At 42.4% G+C, this 22,559-nt stretch overlaps 1 long non-coding RNA gene across 3 annotated transcripts; it reads left to right on the top strand.

Moving 5' to 3' along the window:
* Window positions 1-1,888: 1,888 nt before the first annotated feature.
* LOC122464743 lies at window positions 1,889-21,864 on the top strand. 3 transcript variants are annotated; one of them, XR_006289058.1, is made up of 4 exons: window positions 1,889-2,276; window positions 3,219-3,347; window positions 13,933-14,036; window positions 21,354-21,864. It is a non-coding gene; the product is annotated as an uncharacterized LOC122464743 (long non-coding RNA). The 3 variants fall into 3 exon arrangements; XR_006289060.1 differs by lacking the exon at window positions 21,354-21,864 and adding an exon at window positions 15,596-15,851; XR_006289059.1 differs by lacking the exon at window positions 13,933-14,036.
* Window positions 21,865-22,559: the final 695 nt, after the last annotated feature.

The following is a 22,559-nucleotide window of genomic DNA, read 5'->3' as shown; positions in this document are numbered from 1 at the left end:
CAGGGGCTATGCACCCCCCCACACACACACACTTCACCAGGGGCTATGCACTGGCAGGTACTGCCTGTGGCAAGGTTGGCTGGGGAAGGAGCTGGAGTAGGAAGGGTGGGCAATTGACCAGATCAGCTCTCTTCACCAGCAGGGCTCCTCTAGTGTTAAGATTTAAACACGTTTGTTTATTACATTAAAATATCCTAAACATCTGAAAGCTTGGACATATTTATTTTGTAACACCATCCTTAACTCTGCCCTCCATGCCCCAATCATTCTTCACAGGTTAGAACTTTTAAGTACAAGCCACAGACCCCTATTATCCCAGAGAAAACTCTACATAGTGGCCTGTGAACAGCTAACATACCTGCTAACTGGAGATCAGATCTGTCCTTGCTGTATAGACCAGAGATCACAATAGTTCATATATTACCCTCACCACATGAGCTATAGAAGACCCTTCTATAGTCCTTCAACTCCTCTATTAACTGGAAAGCCAACTCTACTCTATTCTGTTGCCCAGTGTTGGTCAGAGACCATCACACTCCAAATATAGTCCCCAAAGAGCAACATTGTCCATATTTGCTATGAATATATCAGGCACAGACCCCTAATGTCATAAAGTTCTCTCTGCACTTGATATAGGGTGACAGGGTGTAAATTTCACCTATGCTCATGCATGAATCAGAGCTTGCAGTATGGATGGGTGAGCAGCCTTTCCAGGACTGCTGTTCCCTCTCCCACACAGATGGAGGAGGTGTGGGTGAAGCCTTAGCTCCACTCCCACCCTCACCCGAAGGTACCAAACAGTACAGCTGAATCAACAAAGAGGTGGAAATAAGCTGGAAAGTAAGCAGGCTACAATCATTTCTGCGATTTGTCATCTGTATTTGTTTCTAAACTCCCTGCTTGACACTGCCATTTCACTTTGTACACTGAAAACAGCAAAAGTAAAAGGGTTTATTATATTTTATTTTTCACAATGTAGAAAAATGGGGGAGAAAAAAGGGAAGAACAAATAAAGTTTCCTGGTGCTCTAGAAAAACCAAAGGAAATAATAGACATTTTTACAGTTATCCAAAGGAAGTAAATATGAAGCATTTCTGACTTAACTTGTGCAATGGGTTTTTAATGCACCAGAAATCTCAAAGATGGTTATTCACCATCAGTATAAATAAAGACAGAAACCAAATTCAGATATATACCTTGCCTCATTTAATTGAATGCTCTGAAAGTACACCATCACCATCTACTGTTCAGTGGCCTGAACTACTAGCAGAGGCCCCAGTTCAAGAAGGTGCTTCGGTAGTGCTTGACTTCAATGAAACTACTCACAGCCTTAAAGTTATGCAAATGTTTAAGTACCATCTCATATTGGGCCAGATTTACTCACATGTTGAATTTGTTTAAAAAGACTGGTTCAGGGTAGCTATAGAGGACAGCAAAACACCTAGGCTCACTAATAATTATCTTTCCTACTATCACATTTGTATTATTATGAAACTAGAAAACTTCACTATTTAAGTTCAACAGATGAAGTTGAGCTATCCCAGGAAATTAACAGATACAGGTTATTCAAATAACATTTTGCATACACGTTACAAAGTTATTCAAAACTTGTGATAATAGATTCTTTAAGAAAGAAACCCTGGTTAACATTACAGCTAGAAGATTTAAAAATGGGTTCTCAATTGTTAAGTAATAAAAACCCGGTCCAAAAATTTTTGTGTATAAAAACATTGAAAGAATTTAGCTGTTAGAGGTAGAGCGTACCAACCGCAGACCGGGTCAATAGGGGTTAATGAGAGCCTGGGGCCTCAATCAGCCTTGCCCTGCTACACCTGCCCTAGGTGTCAAGCCTGTAGGGAGGAGTTAAAAGAGCTGAATCTGGCTCAGCTGGGGAGTGGCCAGGAAGGACAGTAGTTTGTTAATTCTTTGTGAGAGAAACCTGGCTGGAGCCAGGGAGTTGAGTTGGGCTACTGACCGACAGAGTTTCTCAGAAGGAAGATAGGCCTGCATCAGGGAGTGCAAGGCAGTTGGGAAGGAAAGCTGGAGGAAGTACATCTGCCCTGTATTCTCTATGGAGGTGTCTGCAGGGAGCAGGAAGGCTCCTGCTGAGTCAGGGACTGTCCTGCCAAGTGTCCTGCAGCAGAACCAGCTAGGTGACCAAATGTGCTGAGAAGCTTGGTGGTGACAGTGAACCTGGGGAGGAGGCTTGGCAGTAGCAGGGCTGATATGCTGTGAGCCTGGAAAGTGGCTGTGGCAAAGGCTCAAGACACAGCAAGGTAGGAAGTGGTCCAAGAATGCAGAAAGGGGTCTGTGTAGTTGGGTGTTGGCTGCTTATTCAGGGTCCCTGCACCAGAACCTTGTAGAGAGGGAAGGCTTAGGCTCCCCCTTCTGCCCACTGAGGAAGGGGGTATAGAAATCCCCTGACAAGGGGTAAGGCCTTTTTAAATCCCTGAGAGCAAGGGTAAAGATGAGTGAGTTTGGAATTGGACTCAAGGCCCAATGGAAGGTCAACCGACTGTTAATTTGTTGGACTATTGGCTTACACCAGAAATGGGGAGAGATTAAGTAGGCTTGGAAGGATTCGATTTTAATCAATGACCTGTTGGTAAATGTCAATTTCACCTAACACACTAAAATTGGTCTTAAAAAAATCTGTTGGTAACAGTGTGACTGCAGGGACCAGGCATCACCAGCCCTGGGGCAGCACAGGGAGCCCTCTGTAGCCCTGTTGCGGTGGGAGGGAAGGAGAGCTCAGGTCAGTGACAGCAGCGCTGCAGAGGACTCCCTGTGTTGTCTCAGGGCCAGTGGACACCTGATCCCTCTGCAGAGGGAGGCAATGGCCATTGTGGCAGGGCAGACCCCTAGCCAGCACGGTGAGGAAGGTGAGCCCCCGGCCACAGGGGAGGTCGTCCCCTGCTGAATGGCTCTATCTCTAGGCAGGAATGAATCAGCAGTAGCATGATCTCCCCTGTGGCCAAGGGCTTGTTGTCTTCCTTACAGTCCTGGCTGGGGAGGGTCTCTGCTCCACCAGGATAACTGTGGACTCCCCCGCACATTGTGCCCTGTGTCTTGGGCAGCTGGGCAACACAGGGAGCCCCCCTGCTGTCAGTACTACCCTAACATTAACCTCAATCCTACCCCCCACAGCTGTAAAAACATAAAAATAGTCCATTTTTATTGTTAAGATATTTTTCCTTCAATTTTTGACTTCTGCCTAGCCTAACTCCATGTGACAGCCCTCCAGCTGGATCCCAGGAAGAAGCAGGACCAGAGTAGCTGTCAGCAGGTGCTGCCAAAGAAAGAGGGCCTGTAATGTCATCCCCAGCCACAAGGAGGTGTACGAGCTGGTGAGTCGCTTATTTAACTTAATCATTTAAGTGTGTATAAAACAAAAGTATGTGTAATTTAGTTCAATGTTCCTGTATGTCGGTAGGTGTTAGGAGGATGACTGATTTGGCAGTTAGAGCTAATTACGTTTTGTTGAACTTGACCATATGAATAGTAAATCCTTTAATAGGCCATTTTCGTAGATATAAGGGGCTAAGTATATGCATGATGCAACTTTATTTATTTAAATGGATTAATTGGGCCTGTAATCTTTATATGGTAGAATTGCTCAGGGGATTTTGTTTACTCTTGAAATACATGTGAAATATTTAGATTGGCTCTTTTGGCTTTGGTTGAGAATTAACTCATCTACGCTTCTGTTCATGGGAAATTATTAATAAGAATGATACTGATGCTAAAAGCTTCGCACTGCTCTGCTAACTCTTCCTATTTCATGGAACGCTTTGGGGCCTTACTCTGATCTCAGTTGCACTGGAGCAAATCAGGGTAACTCCAGTGAAGTTACACTGGTTTAAAACTGGTACCGGAGGGATTAAAATCAAGCCTGCTGGGTATGATTGTGTGTTGCTCTGTAACTTGTACTGTCACTTACACCCAAGTAAACTGGGTGTAAAAAGCTATTGGATTAGAATGGTAGCATTTTACACGTACTTTGTACTAGTGTAAATGACAGCCCAAGGTGCAATACAACAGGGAATCAGTCTTGCAGTCATCCTGTCCTACTCAGGTCTCCCTAGCCTCGTTTTCAGGCTGCCTTTTATGCCTGTAATAGCCTCCCTGATCCATGTATCTTTTCTCTGTGTGCATGTATGTGTTTTAGAATATGCTAAGAAAACTATGTCAAACCTCAACAATACACAGGACCAAATTCTCTTCTAGTGTAAACTGACACAGTTCCCTTGACGCTAATGAAGCTATGCCATTTTACACCAGCAGATAATTCTGGCCCATGCTCTGTTCATATGTCTTTGTTCATCCATTCCTCTCCCCCTACTGTGCCTGTGCATTGTCTAAGTTAGACTGTGAGGGCCAGGAATGTAGTAGGATTTTATTTGCCTTTGAGTACCGTGAACACCTCTGGGCCTGTAGATACAATAAATAATTACTTACTACCTTTTGAACAAACAAGCAGATACAGAACAAGTGGGTTGCCTTGTCTTTGAATACAACCAGGAAACTTTACAAGTGTTTGCCACAGGAGGGCTCTCCTAAAGTGTCCTAAATTCAATAAGGAAATCAAACTGAATAAAGACCACATACAGCAGTTTAAAACAAACTTGACCCCTACCTAGTTTGTACCAAAAGCATATGCAACATTTATTGGAAAAAAACTACAGAAGAATGACCATACTGGATCAGACAATTGGTCCATCTAACCCACTGTCTTCTGACGGTGGAGAGGCCAGATGCTTGAATAGCATGAATAAATCATGGCAATTTTGAGTGATCCTTCCCCTATTGTCCAGTTCCAGCTTCCAACAGTTGGAGGTTTAGGGACACCGGGAGCATGGGATTGTGTCCATGACCATCTTGGCTAATAGACATTGAAGCCATGAGCCCACTGGAGCCATTCCACCATGAACCCAGTTATACTTTTGGCCTTGACAACATCCCCAGGCAATGAGTTCCACAGGTGTGTGAGGTACTTTCTTTTGTTTGTTTAAACCTGCTGCCTATTAATTTCACTGGATGAACCCTGGTTCTTATGTTTAGGTGAAAGAGTAAATAACACTTCCCTATTCACTTTCTCCACACCATTAATAATGTTAGAGACCTCTAACATATCCCTTCTTAGTTCTTTTTTCTAAGTTGAATAGGTCCATTCTTTTAATCAAATCTGTTTCGTACTGCTAATTTTAGTTGCCATTATCTTTTCCATTCTAACATATCCTTTTTGAGATGGGTCGAGCAAAACTGCATGCAGTATTCAAGGTGTGGATATACCAAGGATTTACATAGTGGTATTATGATATTTTCTGTTTTATTGTCAATCCCTCTCCTAATGGTTTCTAGCATTCTGTTAGCTTTTTTAGACTGTTGCTGCACATTAAGCCGATGTTTTCAGAGAACTATCCACAATGACTCCAGGATCTTTCTTGAGTGGTAACCACTAATTTAGACCCCATCATTTTGTATGTATAATTGGGATTATGTTTTCTAATGGACATTACTTTTCACTTATCAACACTGAATTTCATCTACCACTTTGTTGCCCAATCACTCAGTTTGACGAGATCCCTTTGCAACTCTTCACACTTTCTTGAGCAATTTTGTATCTTCTGCAAATTTTGCTAACTCACTGTTCATCCGCTTTTCTAGATCATTTATGAATATGTTGAACAGCACAGGTTCCAAACAGATCCTTGGGGGACACCACTATTTACTTCTCTTTATTGTTTAAAACAGACCATTTATTCCTACGCTTTTTTTCCTATATTTTAACCAGTTATGCATGAAAGGACCGTCCCTCTTCTCCCGTGATCACTTAGTTGCTTAAGAGAATTTTGCAAGGGACCTTGTCAAAGGCTTTCTGAACATCCAAGTACATTATATGGACTGGATCACCCTTTGTCAATGAACATGTGAACATCTCAAAGAATTCTAATAGATTAGTGAGGCATGATTTCTCTTTACAAAAGTCATGTTGATCTTCCCCCAACGTAGTGCTCATCTATGTGTCTGATAATTCTGTTTTTTACTATAGTTTTAATCTATTTGCCTGGTCCTAAAATTAGGCAATCCTGGCAATTGCAGGCCAATAAGCCACAGGAGCCTTGTTTAAATATCAGCGCTACATGGCTAATTTAATTTAAGTGATAGGTACTTACCACAGCTAATAGTTCTGCAATTTCATATTTGAGTTCCTTCCAAACTTGGGGCGGGAGGGGGAGAATACCATCTGATTCTGGTCACTTATTACTGATTAATATATCAATTTGTTCCAAAACCTCTTCTACTGACACCTCAGTCTGAGACAGTTCCTCAGATCTGTCACCTAAAAGGGATGGCTCAGATGTGGAGATTGCCCCCATATCCTCTACAGTGAAGACAATGCAGAGAATTCAGTTAGCTTCTCTACAACAGTTTTGTCTTCCATGAGTGCTCCCTTAGTGCCTCGATTGTCCAGTGGCCCCACTGACTGTTTGGCAGACTGCCTGCTTGTGATGTACTTACAAAAACTAACCATTTTTTTTCTTTAGTTGGTTGCTCATCAAACTTTCTTGGCCTGCCTTATACTTGACTTGGCAGAGTTTCTGCTCCTATTTTCCACACTAGACTATGACTTCCAATTTTTAATCAATGCCTTTTTGTCTTTAACAGTCTCTCTTTACTTTGGTGTTTTAGCAATGGCACATCTTTTGGTCCTCTTTCTGTTCACTCTATTCTGTTTTATTTCTTGAAAAGTTTCTTCTGGACTTAAAAAAATAAACTCTAAAAATCATCTGACCTCCTGTATAACACAGGGCATATACTTTTACCCAGTTACTCCTGTTTTGTTTAAATGATTTCTCTAAATGCGGAGTGGCGGTAGCTGGCTCATCCTTACACAAAGCAAGCTTCTGAAGCATGCCACTAATGAATAATTATATTCAGTTAATTCTCTCTCATATTTCTTAAAATTTAAATATTTCCCAGTTTCCTAGAGTCAAATTTTTCTCTTTACTCATTTTGTATGTGACACTTTGCCTGATTTTTTTCAGAGGTGCTGAAGTCCTGCAACTTGACGCTGCAGCTCCTCAACAGCCTGAAAATCGGATAGTGTCTCAGTCTGGCCAGAGATAAAAACGGTTGCACACACAATTAGTGCACACTCTGAAAATGTGGCTGTAGTTCCTTTGGGAGCTGTCTGAGCCAGTATCATACTAACATAAGCTCCCTGGTAACCTCACCAAATATTGGGCTTTTACTGGCACCTCAGAGGAGTCTGACCAAGTTGTTGTGATTCATATACAAATACCCTTGTCTGATCATGCCTCTCTCATAGTAGACCGTGTCAGCATTATAGTGTACACAAAATAAGTTCAAATCCTGCACAGGCTTCTAAAAAGCAATTTAAAATTAATCATGCTCAATTTGCTGTGACAGTCCTTATTGCCTTTGATAAAACACATTGCAGTAGATTCATTTTAGTTGTCAGGTATGGTGAAACAGTGTGTTCGTGGAAAACATGAACCTATCCGTTTCAGTGGTTGTATCATAGTTGCACCGAAATCAGTTTGACAATGGCAACATTTTTGGTGAGGAATAAGTACAGTACTGGGATTGAGTCAGATAGCAGCCTGCATTATGGTCCCTTCATACAGCTCCAGCTGTGTACAGGGACTATAAAGGAACAGAGCAGCCCCTGAAGCAATTTCTGCAGTGCAGGGGCAGCGCAGAGCTCATATATATTGTGGTTGTAGTTGAGAATGCTTAGTGACCACTCCTAGGTATAGTCCAAGGAGAGGAGGGTATGTATAACACTGTGATTTTAAAAAACAAAACCAAACCTGTGGCATTATGTCTCAGAGCCCAGGTCAGCTGAGTTGGGTTCATGGGGCTAAAAATTGCAGTGTAGACATTCAGTAATGGGCTAGAGCCCAAGCTTTGAGACCCTCCCCATAGGAGTCTCAGAACCTGGGCCCCAGCCCAAGCCTGAATGTCTACACTGCAATTTTATAGCCCTGCAGACTGAGCCAGCTGACCTTGGCCAGACACAGCCATGCTGCTGGTCTTTTAGGCTATGTGTATACTGCATTAAGAATCTGGGGAAATAGGAAATAAATGAGTCTTGCATTCACTCCATCCATGGTGTGCTGGGTCTGTGGAATTTCTACAGTACACACCCTTCCATGTCTGTTGGATTCCACTTGGCCTTGTCTTCATTAGGAAAAAAGGCTTTCCCTAGGTTTTCCCCATAGTGTTTACTTTGATCTGCTAGTGTGTTTAAAAACTCCAAACTTCCTTGTCTTCACTAGGATTTTGCCATGTGTTAGTTAACATGAGGTGAGAGCATAGGACTTTCCCCCTACTGTAAGAGCATGCTGGGAACAGCCACAAAGTGGGAATGGCTGGAGTGCTGGGTTGTGGAGCAAGCCACTGAAAGTAGGAGGGGAGGTTGCTGGAGGTTAGAGCAGATCCCCTATGCTGGCTTTCAGAGTGGTCCAGAGCCCAGTAACATAACAGTGATTTAAAATTACTTTTGCCCCACCTCTCCTAGGTTGTGCCTTCTGAGAGTCCCGAAAACTTCAGAAAAATAAACCAACTTCATGTCATATTTAAGCTCAGTTCTGATGAACAGCCTTAGCCACTGCTAAACTAGCAACTACCCTATTCTGTTTATCTCATTATATCCTATTTCAATATATCCTATTTCAGTATGTTTCTCTCATTTGTTACTTCAGCTCCATCCCTCTCAGCTGACTGTTAATTCAGGCACAACCCTAACATCTGTGCTTGCCATTCTTTCAGATAAACCAAAGAAAAATGGGAAAAGCTGATTCTCAAGTAAGATCTGAAACAACCATTTCCACATCTTTTTATTTTCACATAAAGCAAAATGTCAACTCCTTTGGCATGTCTGAAACAAGCTGTGCAGATGTCAGGTCTAGTTAGCAGTGAGTTACAGGTTCTGTATTCATGCTTCAGCCAGTGTAATAAACTGTACATGAGGCATAGTGCAAACTTACAATGAGAATTATTGCAAAACAAGAGAAACACTGGCCATATCTGAATGCTTTATGCAAATACAAGAATGTAACTGAGAAAACCAGAACAGGTGTAGAGGGCTGTCTGCATTTCTAATGAATAAAAGGGAATGTAATAAAAGCTATGCAAACCCTGACCTATGTTCCCAATGGCAAATATATTTATGTATTTGCTAGGATGGTAATCAGCTTATTGGCTGAATCTAGCATCAAAGCAAAACTTTAGTCTCATTACATTCAGGAATAATTAGCAACTGACAGTAAGCCATAATTTGTATTGTCTAAAGAAAAGTAGTGTTACCACCCATTCAGAAATTGAGATTCGGAGGGCAAAAATTTTGAAAGTGCATTTTGAGGTGTTTGCCTTCTGACTTTCTTGAATGCAGACATCTCCCTGGTTGCTAGGCGGGGAACTCAATTTCTTCTCTCCTAAACCCCAGAGGAGAGTGTGTCATTCTCTCCCTTTTCCATCATCCTCCTTCCCCATATTCTCAGCCCCTCCCTGCCCAGTCTACTGCCCCTTCATATTTTAACTTGAGCTCTCCTTCACTTTTCCATCTGTCTTAGGTATCCCTCTCTGCTTCCCCCACCTTTCCTTTTCCTCTGCCCAGCCCACTTCACCCACACACACATCTCCCTGTTTTCTTAACGTCTTCGCTATGCTATATATGGAGAACAGAGGGCTATCATCTTCACTGAAGGTAGCCTTGCTTCTGTCCCACTGAAAACAATAGGAGGCAATTTCCATCTTTACTACCAGCACCTTTACTTCCATCTGAAAACGTTGTAAGGCACTACAATCATCTTAAGGGACTTTTGGTCACATTAAAAGTAATGAGACAGGGCAGTGATTGTGAACAAGGGCAAGAGCGCATGAGATAAAAGCAGGAGATCATGAGCCACTTTATTAAAAAAAAAAAATTCTCAGTAACAGTAATGAGAACTGACAATTCAGTAGAAGTATTTATAAGGAGGTGTGAGAACGTAGCAGTTTCTTGTGAGCTGTTTCCATGTATTGATGCTGCAAATAAGGGGATTTTTTTTTGTATTGTCTGTCATAAAGCACAATTTTGTAGCAAGCTCTGGATGAACTTGGAACTACGTATCGCAAGAGCATTTGAGTTTAGTGACAGCAAAAAAAAATCCCTTGAAAAATGCATCAACTTAATTGTGGTGGGAGTGGTGCTGTTTAACACTAGCTGATTTGAAAAGCTGGGCTCTAGGGAACTGAGAAACTTGTTGCACTGGCTGGCACAGCTGTAGCTATCTAAGATATTACTCAGCCATGATGGGATGTGTGAGGTAATCAGATTCAGTAGAGCAGTCATGTGAGTAGAATATCAATAATTGCCTAGATACTTATTTCAAACAGTGATAAGACAGTCCAGAAAATTAATTCCAGAAGGAACAGATACTGCAACTAATGGCTGTATAACATGGTAAAACTAACCGAAGAAATGTTTAACAATTCCAGTTATGGTGCACCTTGTCAGAGACCCAGACTGGAAGGTTTTATCTTCTGACAGTGTTTTCTTCACAATGTGATTACATGGCCTTGTAAATTACCACATAAATGTGGATTGTTTTTCAGGTGCTATGTAATTGTGTTTCAGAATCTAAAGGTTTTTTTTAAAAGATAGTCTCTAGTTCTTATGAAGAAAACCTTACAAAGGTGAACCACATGTAAACCAATGCAGTAAATCAGCAGATCGCTTGAAACAACACGCAAGAGGGGGCCACAGGATTGCCTCCCTCTTCTACTGATGGAACCATCTGCCTTTTGGCTAGGCTAAGAGAGGAAAAAGGATGAGACAGGAAGGCAGAGGAGAGGAGGCTGCAGTGCTCAAGATCAAGTGACCAACTTGAGAGACATGAACTCTGCTTTTAGCACATCAAGGAATGGAAGGATTTTAGGGATATCACGAGGGATGAAGTGACAGGACTTAGAAGGAGCCTATATATGGGGAGAAGAAAAGAGAAGGGGGGGCAAAGAAGACAGTGACTTTCTGAGCCTAGGTGACAGAATAATGGGGAGCTATCAGCAATGACAGAGGAGGGAGACATGGGAAAGGGTTTTGAAAGAAAAGTGAGAAGGTGAGATTTCAACATTGTTGCATTTGAGATGGAAGTGGGCCATCAGGAAGAGCTGTCAGAGGAAGACTCAAAGCTGGGAGGCTGAACAGAGAAAGGGGGAGAGCAGGGGCAGAGGGTAGACGTGGGTTAATGATTGGCATAGAAGTGGTAGCTGAAATTGTGGGAGCTGATGAGGTGTCCCAGAACAGAGAGATAAGGAGAACACAGAGGGACGCAGAAAGGTGAGCCAATGAAAGATGACCTGGTTGAAAATTATACAAAATTTTCACACGTTTTGAAATTTCAGTGACAAGCTTCGCTGAGAAATTTTTAGAAGTTTCCCATGAACAATTTTTGCTAGCTTTTGACCAGCTTACAGTGCTCCTTTTTTTCCCCCCCAGAAAAGGCTTTTTCATTACACACTTGGGGAGGGGAGCGGTTCTGCCTTTTGTTTGTTTGATTCTGATCAGCTCTAATGATGAGGGACCGATCAGTGAGTTAGTAGGAGAAACAGAGTTCCAGATCTTCAGGAAGAAGTGGTTGGTGGAATCAATAGGGCTGGTAGCGGATGAAGGAGATTAAGTAGAGTAGAGACCCTTAGACATAGCCAAAAAGAGGTTGCTAGTGAAGAAGATTTCAGTAGAGCAAAGAGGCGAGAACCCAGAGAGGACTAAAAAGACTTGGAGGACAGGAAGCAACATAGCCACCATTAGATGTTAGGGACCAACAAGAAGGGGGGTGGGGAGAGATGATATATGGTAGATCGCTGGGATGGTTCAAAGGAATGTTTCTTAAGGTAGGGATTCAAGAGCTAGCTTGTATTCTGAGGGGGCAAGTCCTTTTGTTTTTGCAATCCGTTTCAGCTTCACATTAAAATTTACTTTTGAAAAGTGACCAAGCTATTAGTGCCCATTTGCTATCACTTCTCCTGGTACAAGGTGAATTTTGTATCTTGTGGTCTGCCTTTTGTAGCACTTTTAATCATGTGAGAAACTCAAACTCTGCTGAATATCACTCATGGTGGGCCCATGTGATTGGCTGAGCTGCCACAAGGCTTTTGAATCTACTATTGTCTCCATCGAGTGTCAGACCCTTGCTCCTAGTCATCCTTCCCCACAGTACTCCAGAGGTCCTTGCCCTATGGTTTTGAATATTGGATGTGATATAAACAAGTATTGGGAGTGGAAAATGAAATGCTGTTGGGCAACAGAGTGCAGTTTTTATGGTGGTTTTCCTTGATGTTTTTCTAGTTTGCAATGGTCCCTACTGTTGATATGCACTATAAAGCTAGTGGTGTCAACTTGTATCTTTTATCTTGAGTCTTGCAATATTTTGTTTTTCTTAAATCCCCAGCTCCTGAAGTCACATGACTACATAAGAATCTCAGCTGTCCTTTAAAAAAGTTTCAGCCTTCATGATTACAGAGAAAAACTTTAAAACATGAACCCTAAAACTCAAAACCAAGAATTGCAAACCACTTTCCCCAACCCAAAATGTTTTTTTTTTAAAAACCTCTTGTTTGCAGCGCCTGACTCATGATTTTTTTGGGTGTTTAGGTAGTCAATGTGAAATAGTAAATGGATTAGAAACCTCAGTGGGGTTAGGATCCTTTATTTATTTATTTTTATTTATTGATTCTATGGCGTTACATTTTCAAGTATGCAAGGGTAGCCTTTAAAAGCAGGACATGTTAAGTGTGTTGTTTACAGTATAAAAGTGCTCTAGTCTGAGGACTGCAATAAGAACTAGAGTGGGAGTCACCTGATTCTAAAATGAATCAGAACTGCAATGCTGATACTCTATTACTGACTCAAAGCACCAGCAGTCAAGTCCTGTCTGTATTCCTGTCTGTGCACTATAAGTTTTGGTTAGGTTAGGTTTTTGTTTTGTTCTGTTCAGTTAAATCAAAAGCACCTGAGCCTAGCATAATTTAGTTATAGTTCTTTTCTTGCTAGCAAACCATATGTACATCCACACTGAACAACTCCCTATTTTCCCTCGGTACCTTGTATAAACTCTTAATTTATAAACTAATAGATCAATAATCCTGATTTAAGCAGAATCCTCTCTTTTAGGGAGAGACTTCCACCTGCTCCACATTTTAATACGTTTTGTCTTAATTCAGTCGACACAAACTGGAAGTATTAATATTTATCCCTGGAAACGATAGCTTAGAATTTGAATACCTAGGTTAGACTCTCTACAACTAGACTCAAATCTCAACAGGGTCAATCCAACCTCTTCTTCTTTCAAAGTAGATATACAGGTAACTGAATGAGAGTTTGAGGGTCCTTAAGAAGAAGCCTTAAAAGCAAAGAGCTAGAATCTATCTGGAAATTGAAGGTTTCATGGCAACTTTCATAACACTTAGTTTTTGCTACAGTGTTTTTGAGCAAAAATTCCTTTCCTACCTCCATGAAGAGTGCTGTGCACTGGTTGGCTTTCACTGTCTACCTCAGAAGTGGTTGTGTTTAAGTATGTGTCTCATTTTTAAGCACTTTGAGATCTCTAGGATAATAGGTGGTTATATAAGTGTTAAAGTAGTCCCATACATGGCTGCAGCAAGTTTTGCATCCAGGCTCAACATGATTACAAAGAAATCTATAGTCATGTTCAGAAACTATCACTGTTCTCTTAGAAAAACTTCTGCTCTCATCCACAAGAGACAGCACTAAATAGCTTTCACCATCTCACAAAAAGGTAAATGCATCATAATCAGAATATTGCTGATACAGTTTGCTGGGAACATAGCAAAGTAATGATCAGGACTGTATAGAAAGACACTGTGGCCTTTTCAATGGATTTTGTGCACAATCTTTCACAGGTGCAGGAATGTGCTCAGTGTGGAAGCCAATAACTATGCAAGAAATGATGCAAGTGCTTCAAGGCCAATCTCAAATGCACTGTGCTGTACTACTAATCAGCAAGGTAGGACTGCAACTTGCTTGTAGGTATGTTTATTACAATTATTTGCATTTTTTGGTTCCCTGTGTTCACTATTGTAATAGAGTTTAAGGCAGTATGGGTTTGGCACTGATTACACAGAGCTTTGATGTGGCCTGATAATATTATGCCCGTATAGGTGGAGGTTGGGGGAAATGGATAGGAATGAATTGGGCTAAATAAAAGTTCCGTGTTTGTTTGGTTGGGTTTTTTTTGAGTGATGTCCCTATGGGTGCTCTGTTCTAGGTGCAGCAGCACCCCCTGTGCCTGGGATTTGAGCTCTTCACCAGCAGTGCCTATCAGACCACACGTGCACACCTCCCGCTTCTTGTGCTGTAAGCGGGATGTGTATATATAGTGCTGTGCAGTCCGACCGCCCACAAGTTCCTTCTCTACCACCTTTGGTCTGAGAGGGAATCTGCAGGAGAGCCTGCTTCTCCCTTTACCTTACTAGATAGTGACTTACCTATTAGTTTTCGTGTAGTATTGCTGCTTTTTCTTTCCTCTATCTAAAGAAAAACAACACATTTTTTGTTTTCACTCTACCTTCACTGTTTATTCCATAGCATAGGTTAATTTTCTACCTGTACAGAACTAAATCTCTTAGAAAATAACCATGTCTATTTCTTCAGTGACTGAAAGATCCAAAGGTGCAGCCATCTCTAAGCAGTGCCTTTCCAAGTGGATCTCACAGTGTAGACACCTGTCCTACCAACTACACAATCAACAACTTCCTATTGTAATTAGAGCACATTCCACATGCTCACTTTCCACCTCCATTGCTTTTCTCAGTGTTCCCATCACTGACATTTGCAAAGCAGCCACATGGGTATCAGCAGATACTTGCCCATTGCTACTGCCCTAGCATCTGCAGTAAATGCCTCTCTGAAGCACCAGCCTTCCAATTAGGGGCACCACTTTCAAGTCCCCTACAGTGGACCACCCATAGGGACATCACTCAAAGAAGAGAAGGTTACTCACCCTGTTCAGTAACTGAGGTTCTTTGAGATGTGTGCCCCTCTATGGGTGTTCCACTACCTGCCCTCCTCCCCTCCGCTTTGGAGCTGACAGTAAGCTCTGCCGCAGAGAAGGAACAGAGGGATGGTTGAACCACGCAGCATCATATATACATCCCACTCACAGCTCAAGATGGGGAGGTGCGCATGTGTGGTTCAATGGGCACGGCTGATCTCTGATCCCAGGCTCGGAGCGCATTGTCATTCCTACAGTGGAGCACCCATAGGGGGACACCTCTTGAAGAACCTCCATTACTGCATAGGGTGAGTAACCGTCTCTTTTGAATGCCACAACCTGAAAACTCTGTTGAAACCATTCGTGCTCAAAATGTTTGATAGACCCCAGAACGTTCGTAATAGACCCAAACTAAAAATGTTCATTATAGACATCCAAGCATGTTTTGAAGATGGATATACAACACTCTTCAACAGAAGTAAATTTCATACTTTTAACTTTTCCAAATTTAGGACTAGGCTGTTCTGGCTTTTTTCTTAATAATGTGTTTATTTCACTTTTGTTTAATCTAGGAGGAAATCTTCTCTCCAGGGCTCAGGCTGAATAACTAGGATGGGCTCTGGGGAACTCCATGTGGGGAGTATAAAGTACTGCCTGGTTGGAATGGGAGAGGAGCTATTCCACAGCCACCTTTCCAGACTCCGCTTCTGTGGCCCTGCTTTCCCTTCTGAAGGGTGGAAGAGACAGAGGTTCCTCATGGTGGCAGCTCATTTTGCTTTGCCTCTTGAACCCCCTGCATGAGAGCATAGGTGATTGGTAACTGCTGTTGGGGGGGGGGGGGGGGCAGGCACAATGGTAGGACCCCCTCGCTGCCACAGTCAACTTCCTGGTGACTGCAAAGGCACCCGCCAGAAACACCCACTTTACCACAGTGCCCCCCTGACCATGGCACACTGGGCAGGAACCCATGTCGCTCACCCTTAAGGCCAGCTCTGCCAGGGTCGGTCTTAAGGAAAATGGTGCCCCGGGCAAACTTGCATTTTGGCCCTGATCCCCACTGTCCCTTCAATCCTCTCTGGCTTCCCACTGCCTCGCTGGGGTCCCCTCCCTATCCCTTCGGGCCCCCATTGCCTTCCCTGGCCTCTCCACCCATTGTCGCTGGTTCCTCCTGCCTCTCCAGGCTCCCCCACCCCACCCCCATTGCTCCTGGCTCCCTGCTGCCTCCCTGGACTCTAGGGTTGCCAGGCATCTGGTTTTCAACCAGAACGCTCAGTCAAAAAGGGACCCTGGCAGTTCCGGTCAGCACTGCCAACTGGGCTGTTAAAATTTTGGTCAGCGGCGCAGTGCGGACCTGGTGCTGAGGCAGGCTCCCTGCCTACCCTAGCTCTGCACGGCTCCCAGAAGTGGGAGCCAGCTGAGGACACTCAATCAGCGTGAACTACAAACAGAACAGGGCGGACAAACACCAAAAGCTGGTGGATATTCCAATACTTAGATTTACCAAGCCAGCAGAAGACAGCTTCTATAGTATCTCACTGGTTACTCAGAGGTCCAAATAATGCAGTTCCCTTAAAGTACCCAGCCTCAGACACATGTCAAACCTATGATGATGATAAATTCTGAAAATCTTATTTCTTTATATAAAAGAAAAGGTTCTCCTGATCCCAAAGGACCAAGCCCCAGACCCAAGTCAAATGATAACTTAGATCTTACCCAAAATACATGCTTACAGTCAATTCTTATCAATGAAACTAAAATTTATTCAAAAAGAAAAGTCTTGGTTAAAAGATCAAGATACATACAGACTTGAATTCAATTCTTGAAGTTCAGATAAATAGCGAAGATGAGCTTGTAGTTGCTAAAAGTCTTCTACAAATAGTCCATAGGTTATAGTCCAATGTCCATATTCAGGGTGACTCCAATCAGTGACTGGGGATCTCAATCCTTATGGCTCAAGGTTTCCCCTTCTTGAAACCCAAAACAGATCTGAGATGAAGAAGGATAGTGTCCCAGGGTTTTATACATTTCCAGCAGCCTTTTGGCCTGAGAAAACAATAGGCTTAACTTTCCTTCTCCTAAACATCATGGCAATTAGCACAGGATAATTTATCCATTAAACGGTTCAGATACAGGTTACCACAACCTTCAAAGAGACATAGAGACAATACTATTTCACTCAAGTGTCTTCATAAATGTTAATATTCCTTTTTCGATCTGTGAATCAAAGCTTTAGTAATAGACAAGACTTGTTTGCTTACATCACAAGACCTGAGCAAACATCTACCCTTCTAGCTCTAACAATGCAGGCTGCATTTCAAAGCTCTATTCATTTACAACTCTTCCTAACCAGTTTCTAAAGTTTGGCCATGGGTCAGGTCAGTCTGAGTTAATTAACTTTCTGGCCCTGTCACCTTTCAACAAGATATATTACACTCATCACATCACATGCCCCTTCTTGGGAAGTGGAAACACCCCTGTTCTACTGTATGTGGAACTCCACAATTGTGAAAGTGGGGGAAGGATTTTCTCTTGAATAAACTACAACAGTGGCCCTAGGGGTCGGCGGACTATGTCTAAAATTTCCAAAGGGGTCTACATCTCCATTAGAAATTTTTTAGGTGTCCCCGAATGGAAAAAAGGTTGGAAAAACTACTGAATTACAGAATGCAAGGGGTGTGTGTTTGTGTACATGTACACACACACCCCTCCCAGGATATGAATTGAGCATGCAGTTCTGGTCACCCCATCTCAAAAAAGATATATTAGAACTGGAAAAGATGCAGAGAAGGCAACAAAGATGATTAGGGCAGTGATTCTCAACCTTTCCAGACTACTGTACCCCTTTCAGGAGGCTGATTTGTCTTGTGTACCCCCAAGTTTCACCTCACTTAAAAACTACTTGCTTCCAAATTCGATATAAATACAAGTGTCACAGCATACTATTACTGAAAAATTGCTTACTTTCTCATTTTTACCATATAATTATAAAATAAATCAATTGGAATATAAATATTGTATTTACATTTCAGTGTACTGTATATAGAGCAGTATAAACAAGTCATTGTGTATGAAATTTTAGTTTGTACTGACTTTGCTAGTGCTTTTTATATAGCCTGTTGTAAAACTAGGCAAGTATCTGGATGAGTTTATGTACCCATTGGAAGACCTCTACATACCCCCCCAGGGCTACACATACCCCTGCCTGGATTAGGGATATGGAACAGCTTCCATATGAGGAGAGATTAAAAAGACTGGGACTTTTCATCTTGGAAAAGAGACAACTAAGAGGGGATAGGATAGAGGTCTATAAAACCATCTACGGTGTGGAGAAAGTGAATAAGGAAGTGTTATTTACTCTTTTGCATAACATAAGAAACAATATATTAGGTGACCCCTAACAGGCAGCAGGTTTAAAAGAAAAGGAAGTACTTCACACAAATGCACGGTCAACCTGTGGAACTCATTGCCAGGGGATATTGTAAAGGCCAAAATTATAACGGCGTTCAAAAAAAGTAGATGATAAATTCATGGAGACTAGATCAATCATGACTATTAGCCAAGGTGGCCAGGGATGCAACCCCATGCTCTGGGTGACTCTAGCATCTGCCTGCCAGAAGCTGGGAATGGATGACAGGGGATAGATCACTCTTATTGCCTGTTCTGCTCATTCCCTCTGAGGCACCTGGCATTGGTCACTGCTAAAAGACAGGATACTGGATTAGATCGGCCATTGACCTGACCCAGTATGGCCCTTCTTATGTTCTAATCTTAGTCCTGGTCTACACTGGCGGGTGGGATCGATCTAAGTTACACAACTTCAGGTACATGAATAACGTAGCTGAAGTCGATGTACTTAGATCTACTCACCGCACTGTCTTCACTGCGGTGAGCCGACAGCTGACGCTCCCCCGTCGACTCTGCCTGCGCCTCTCGCTCCGGTGGAGTACCAGAGTCGACAGGAGAGCGCTCAGTGGTCGATTTATCACATCTTCACTAGACACGATTTATCGACCCCCGCTGGATAGATCGCTGCACGTCGATCCTGCCGGTAATGTAGACAAGCCCTTAGTGAGAGGTACCTAAGCCCAGGGAGGCCAGTGGAGCCCAGAGAGCATCTGCTTTGAAAATCTACTCAGAATGGCATCTCATTTTAGTGGGGTGGAGCTTAGAAGAATATCAACACACACTTTTCCAGTTTGGCCACTTGATGATGATATAAACTAATACAACAAACCATAGTTTAAAAACAATAGCTAGAAAACAGACATTTACAGACAAGCTGTTATTCCCATTGTGTTTAATTATTTCATGAAGTGGTGCTAAATGATGACAGCATTCAGGTGTATCATTTCTGGGAAGATGCACTGCATATTTTCAGGACTTTTCCTGGCAAATGAAAGGGATTGCGTTTCTCTGGCTGAAAGCAAACAAAAAGCCATGATTTTTGCATCCCTTCATCAATACATGAGTCTCCTTACTGCCTTATCTCCAATGCAACAATAAATAAATTTCTTAACTCCAGTTAGCTAACTTGAAGAAATATCCTAGTAAAAACAAGGGGGGAGCCTAGTTTTTAACCTGACTTACTAACTCATATGAAAACTACAAAGCACGTTGTCTTCTCGCAGATTTTATCTCAAGTTGGTTAACTCAAGTTAGCGGATTCAAGTTAAGAACACTTCTCTTGTCAGAGTGAAGACAAAACTTCGTAGTTAAGTAAGAGTACTGCAGGTTGCTATTTATACAGGGCAAAACTTGATGGAAAAATCTAATTCTGTACAGACCTATTCACCTTATAATTACTGTTGTATGTGATATTAAGTGTCCAATTCAAAGAAAAACAGTAGAATTCTCACTCTTTTTTTTGTTGACAAAGCAAAGTACAGCAAGTCAGACTTTCGTAAAGTTTTATGTGCCTTTAGAAATGTATGAATAAGGAAGTATCTTTTGTTTAAGCTATACAACTTCTGCATAAAAGGTTAGCAAATGAAATACAGCCAGAAGTTGGGTCCTGAAAAATCTGTTTTATTTATAATTAATGAAGCAGAACAATCTTTAACAGAACAGCTTTGTTTTCACACAAACACAGACAAAATAAGAGCCCACATGATGGATCTTCCTATGCTATTTATAGCATAAGTGCTGGACCAGAACCAATTCACCATCATATTGCTTTTTCAGGCTTATCTGTTATGTGGCTCCAAACATCTGATGCCAATAGTGCTAGTTGAAGATAATTAGCTGTCAATTCTCACAATCTCTGTCTTGTTACAGTTCTATCTATATATTTTTATTTCTACGAGACACAAAAAAGGAAGCATGACTTTTGGCCAGTGTTTCAAGCTGCTTTTGTGGGATTTTGCCTTATTTATTATTAAAGGTGGCTACAAACATTTTCTTGATGTAATGCAGAAATAGGAAATTTGATTCCTTAGTTGTTACAGATAGCCAAACATGCTGGACCAGAACTGAAGTAGCATATCTGTAACATGATTATTTTTATTTGTTGCTTAGATTGATAGCTGTAAATTACTGAACATGGATGCATGGATTAGCACCCTCTTTGATTATATTAAAAATACACAGGCATGGAAAGGATAACTTTTACACAGCATATAGAGCTCCGAAAGCATTATTTTAAAATGTCAATAATGCTTTGAATATTTAGCTATTGATGTCTAAAATATATAAAATTAAAGATCTACAGTTGGACTGTAGTCAGGAAAAATGTACTGTATTTTGCTCTAGTTTTCCTCACTGACTAAAATATCCATTGTACTAGTTTAACTCCATTGACATCAGTTGAATTACTCCTGATTCACATAGAGGTAAAGGATGACAGAACCAAGCCCTCAAAATAGACTATAAAGTAGCACTGTGTCACTGCCTCTTGACCACTGTCTCTTGTAAGGTGCAAAACTCTTGACTACAGAAAAGCAGACCCTAAAACACAGTACGAAGTTCTTCTCTGGCATGATTCCCTTGACTCTTGTGGATTCCAACTCTAGCTATGTGTTCTATCTTAACTAGAAGTTCATGCAGGTATTACTGAGTGAAATTTGTTTTGTTACACCTGAGGTTAGAATTGATTATCCTGACAATTCTTTCTTGCCTCAAAATCTGAGCTGGATTGTCTCCATGTATCTGCTACTATGGGTTCTTGGTGGTGGGGGGTTTTTTTGGTTTGTTGTTTTGTTTTTGTTTTTTTTAAACAAAAAGTCTTCCAGGGAGAGAGAGAGGAGGAGGGAGAAGACAGGAGTCCAATACCATACTTAAATACTTGATATGCAGCCTGTTTGTTTTTGTTAATCAAGTTTTCTTTACTATTAGGCTACACATGGACTGCACTGCAGAGAGCTGAATAATTTCAAGCAATTAACTTTTACCACATGGCACCAAACTCAGAAAATTGATTTAAAATCAATTGAAGAAAAGACTCTTGAAGGGAATTGAGAAGTATGTTGCATTGCAAAACCACCGTTAAAAGTTTCTGGAAGACACGGTCTTCAGAAAAATTTTTTGAAGAGGAACGCTCCACAGTCTCTTACTACTTAGGAAAAGTAGTTCTGAACTGAAACTGAATACGGCTTCCTAAAAGTAATAATATAATACACTGCATTTATAGCACTTTTTGTCTAAGCATAGTTTGAACAATAAATTGAGCTTCACCACACCACTGTGGGGTATTAACCTAGGGTTGCCAACTTTCTAATCAGACAAAACCAAACACCCCTGCTTCGAGGCCCTGCCCCTGCTCGCTCCATCCCGCCTCTCTCCCTCACGTGCTCTCTCTCACCCTCACTCTTTCAGCAGAATGGGGCAGGGAGTTGGGGTGTGTGTGGGGGGGTGGGCTCTGGGGTGGGGCTGGGGGTGAGGGGTTTGGGGTGTGTCATGGGACTCCGGGCTGGGGTAGAGGCTTGGGGTGCAGAAAGGACCGTGGGGTCCCTGTTTGGTACTTTCCCCTCTCCCTGCACTTGCTGGGGTTCCCAGGAAGTTTCCACCAGGTCTCTGCAGCCCCATGGCGCATGGGCAGCCAAGGAGGCTCCACATGCTGCACTGCCCCTGCAGCTCCCCTTGGTCACAGTTCTAGCCAATGGGAGCTGTGGAACTGGCACTGGGGGCAGGGGCAGCACCCGGAGCCTCCCTGGCCGCCCATGCACCTAGGGGGCCACAAGGACCTGGTGGCTGCTTCTGGGAGCCGTGTGGAGCTAGGGTAGGCAGGGAGCCTACCTTAGCCCCGGGGCCCCGCTGTGCCACCCATTGGACTTTTAATGGCCTGGTTGGCAGGTGTTCTGGTTGAAAACTGGATGCCTGGCAACCATATATTAACCTTTCACGGGTATATAACCTTACATATAGGTAAACTGAATCAACTACTACTTAAGGCAGGGGTGGGCAAACTATGGCCCACCAGCCGTTTTAATCCGGCCCTCTAGCTTCCACTGGGGAGTGGGGTCTGGGTCTTGTCCCCCTCTGACATTCCAGCTGGGGAGCAGGGTCAGAGGCCGTGCCATGCGCCTCCTGGAAGCAGCGGCA

The sequence above is a fragment of the Chelonia mydas genome, chromosome 2 (genome assembly GCF_015237465.2).
Source record: "Chelonia mydas isolate rCheMyd1 chromosome 2, rCheMyd1.pri.v2, whole genome shotgun sequence".
NCBI lineage: Eukaryota > Metazoa > Chordata > Testudines > Cheloniidae > Chelonia > Chelonia mydas.
Note: the sequence above shows the minus strand (reverse complement) of the source record. Positions and strands in the feature narration are given on the sequence as shown.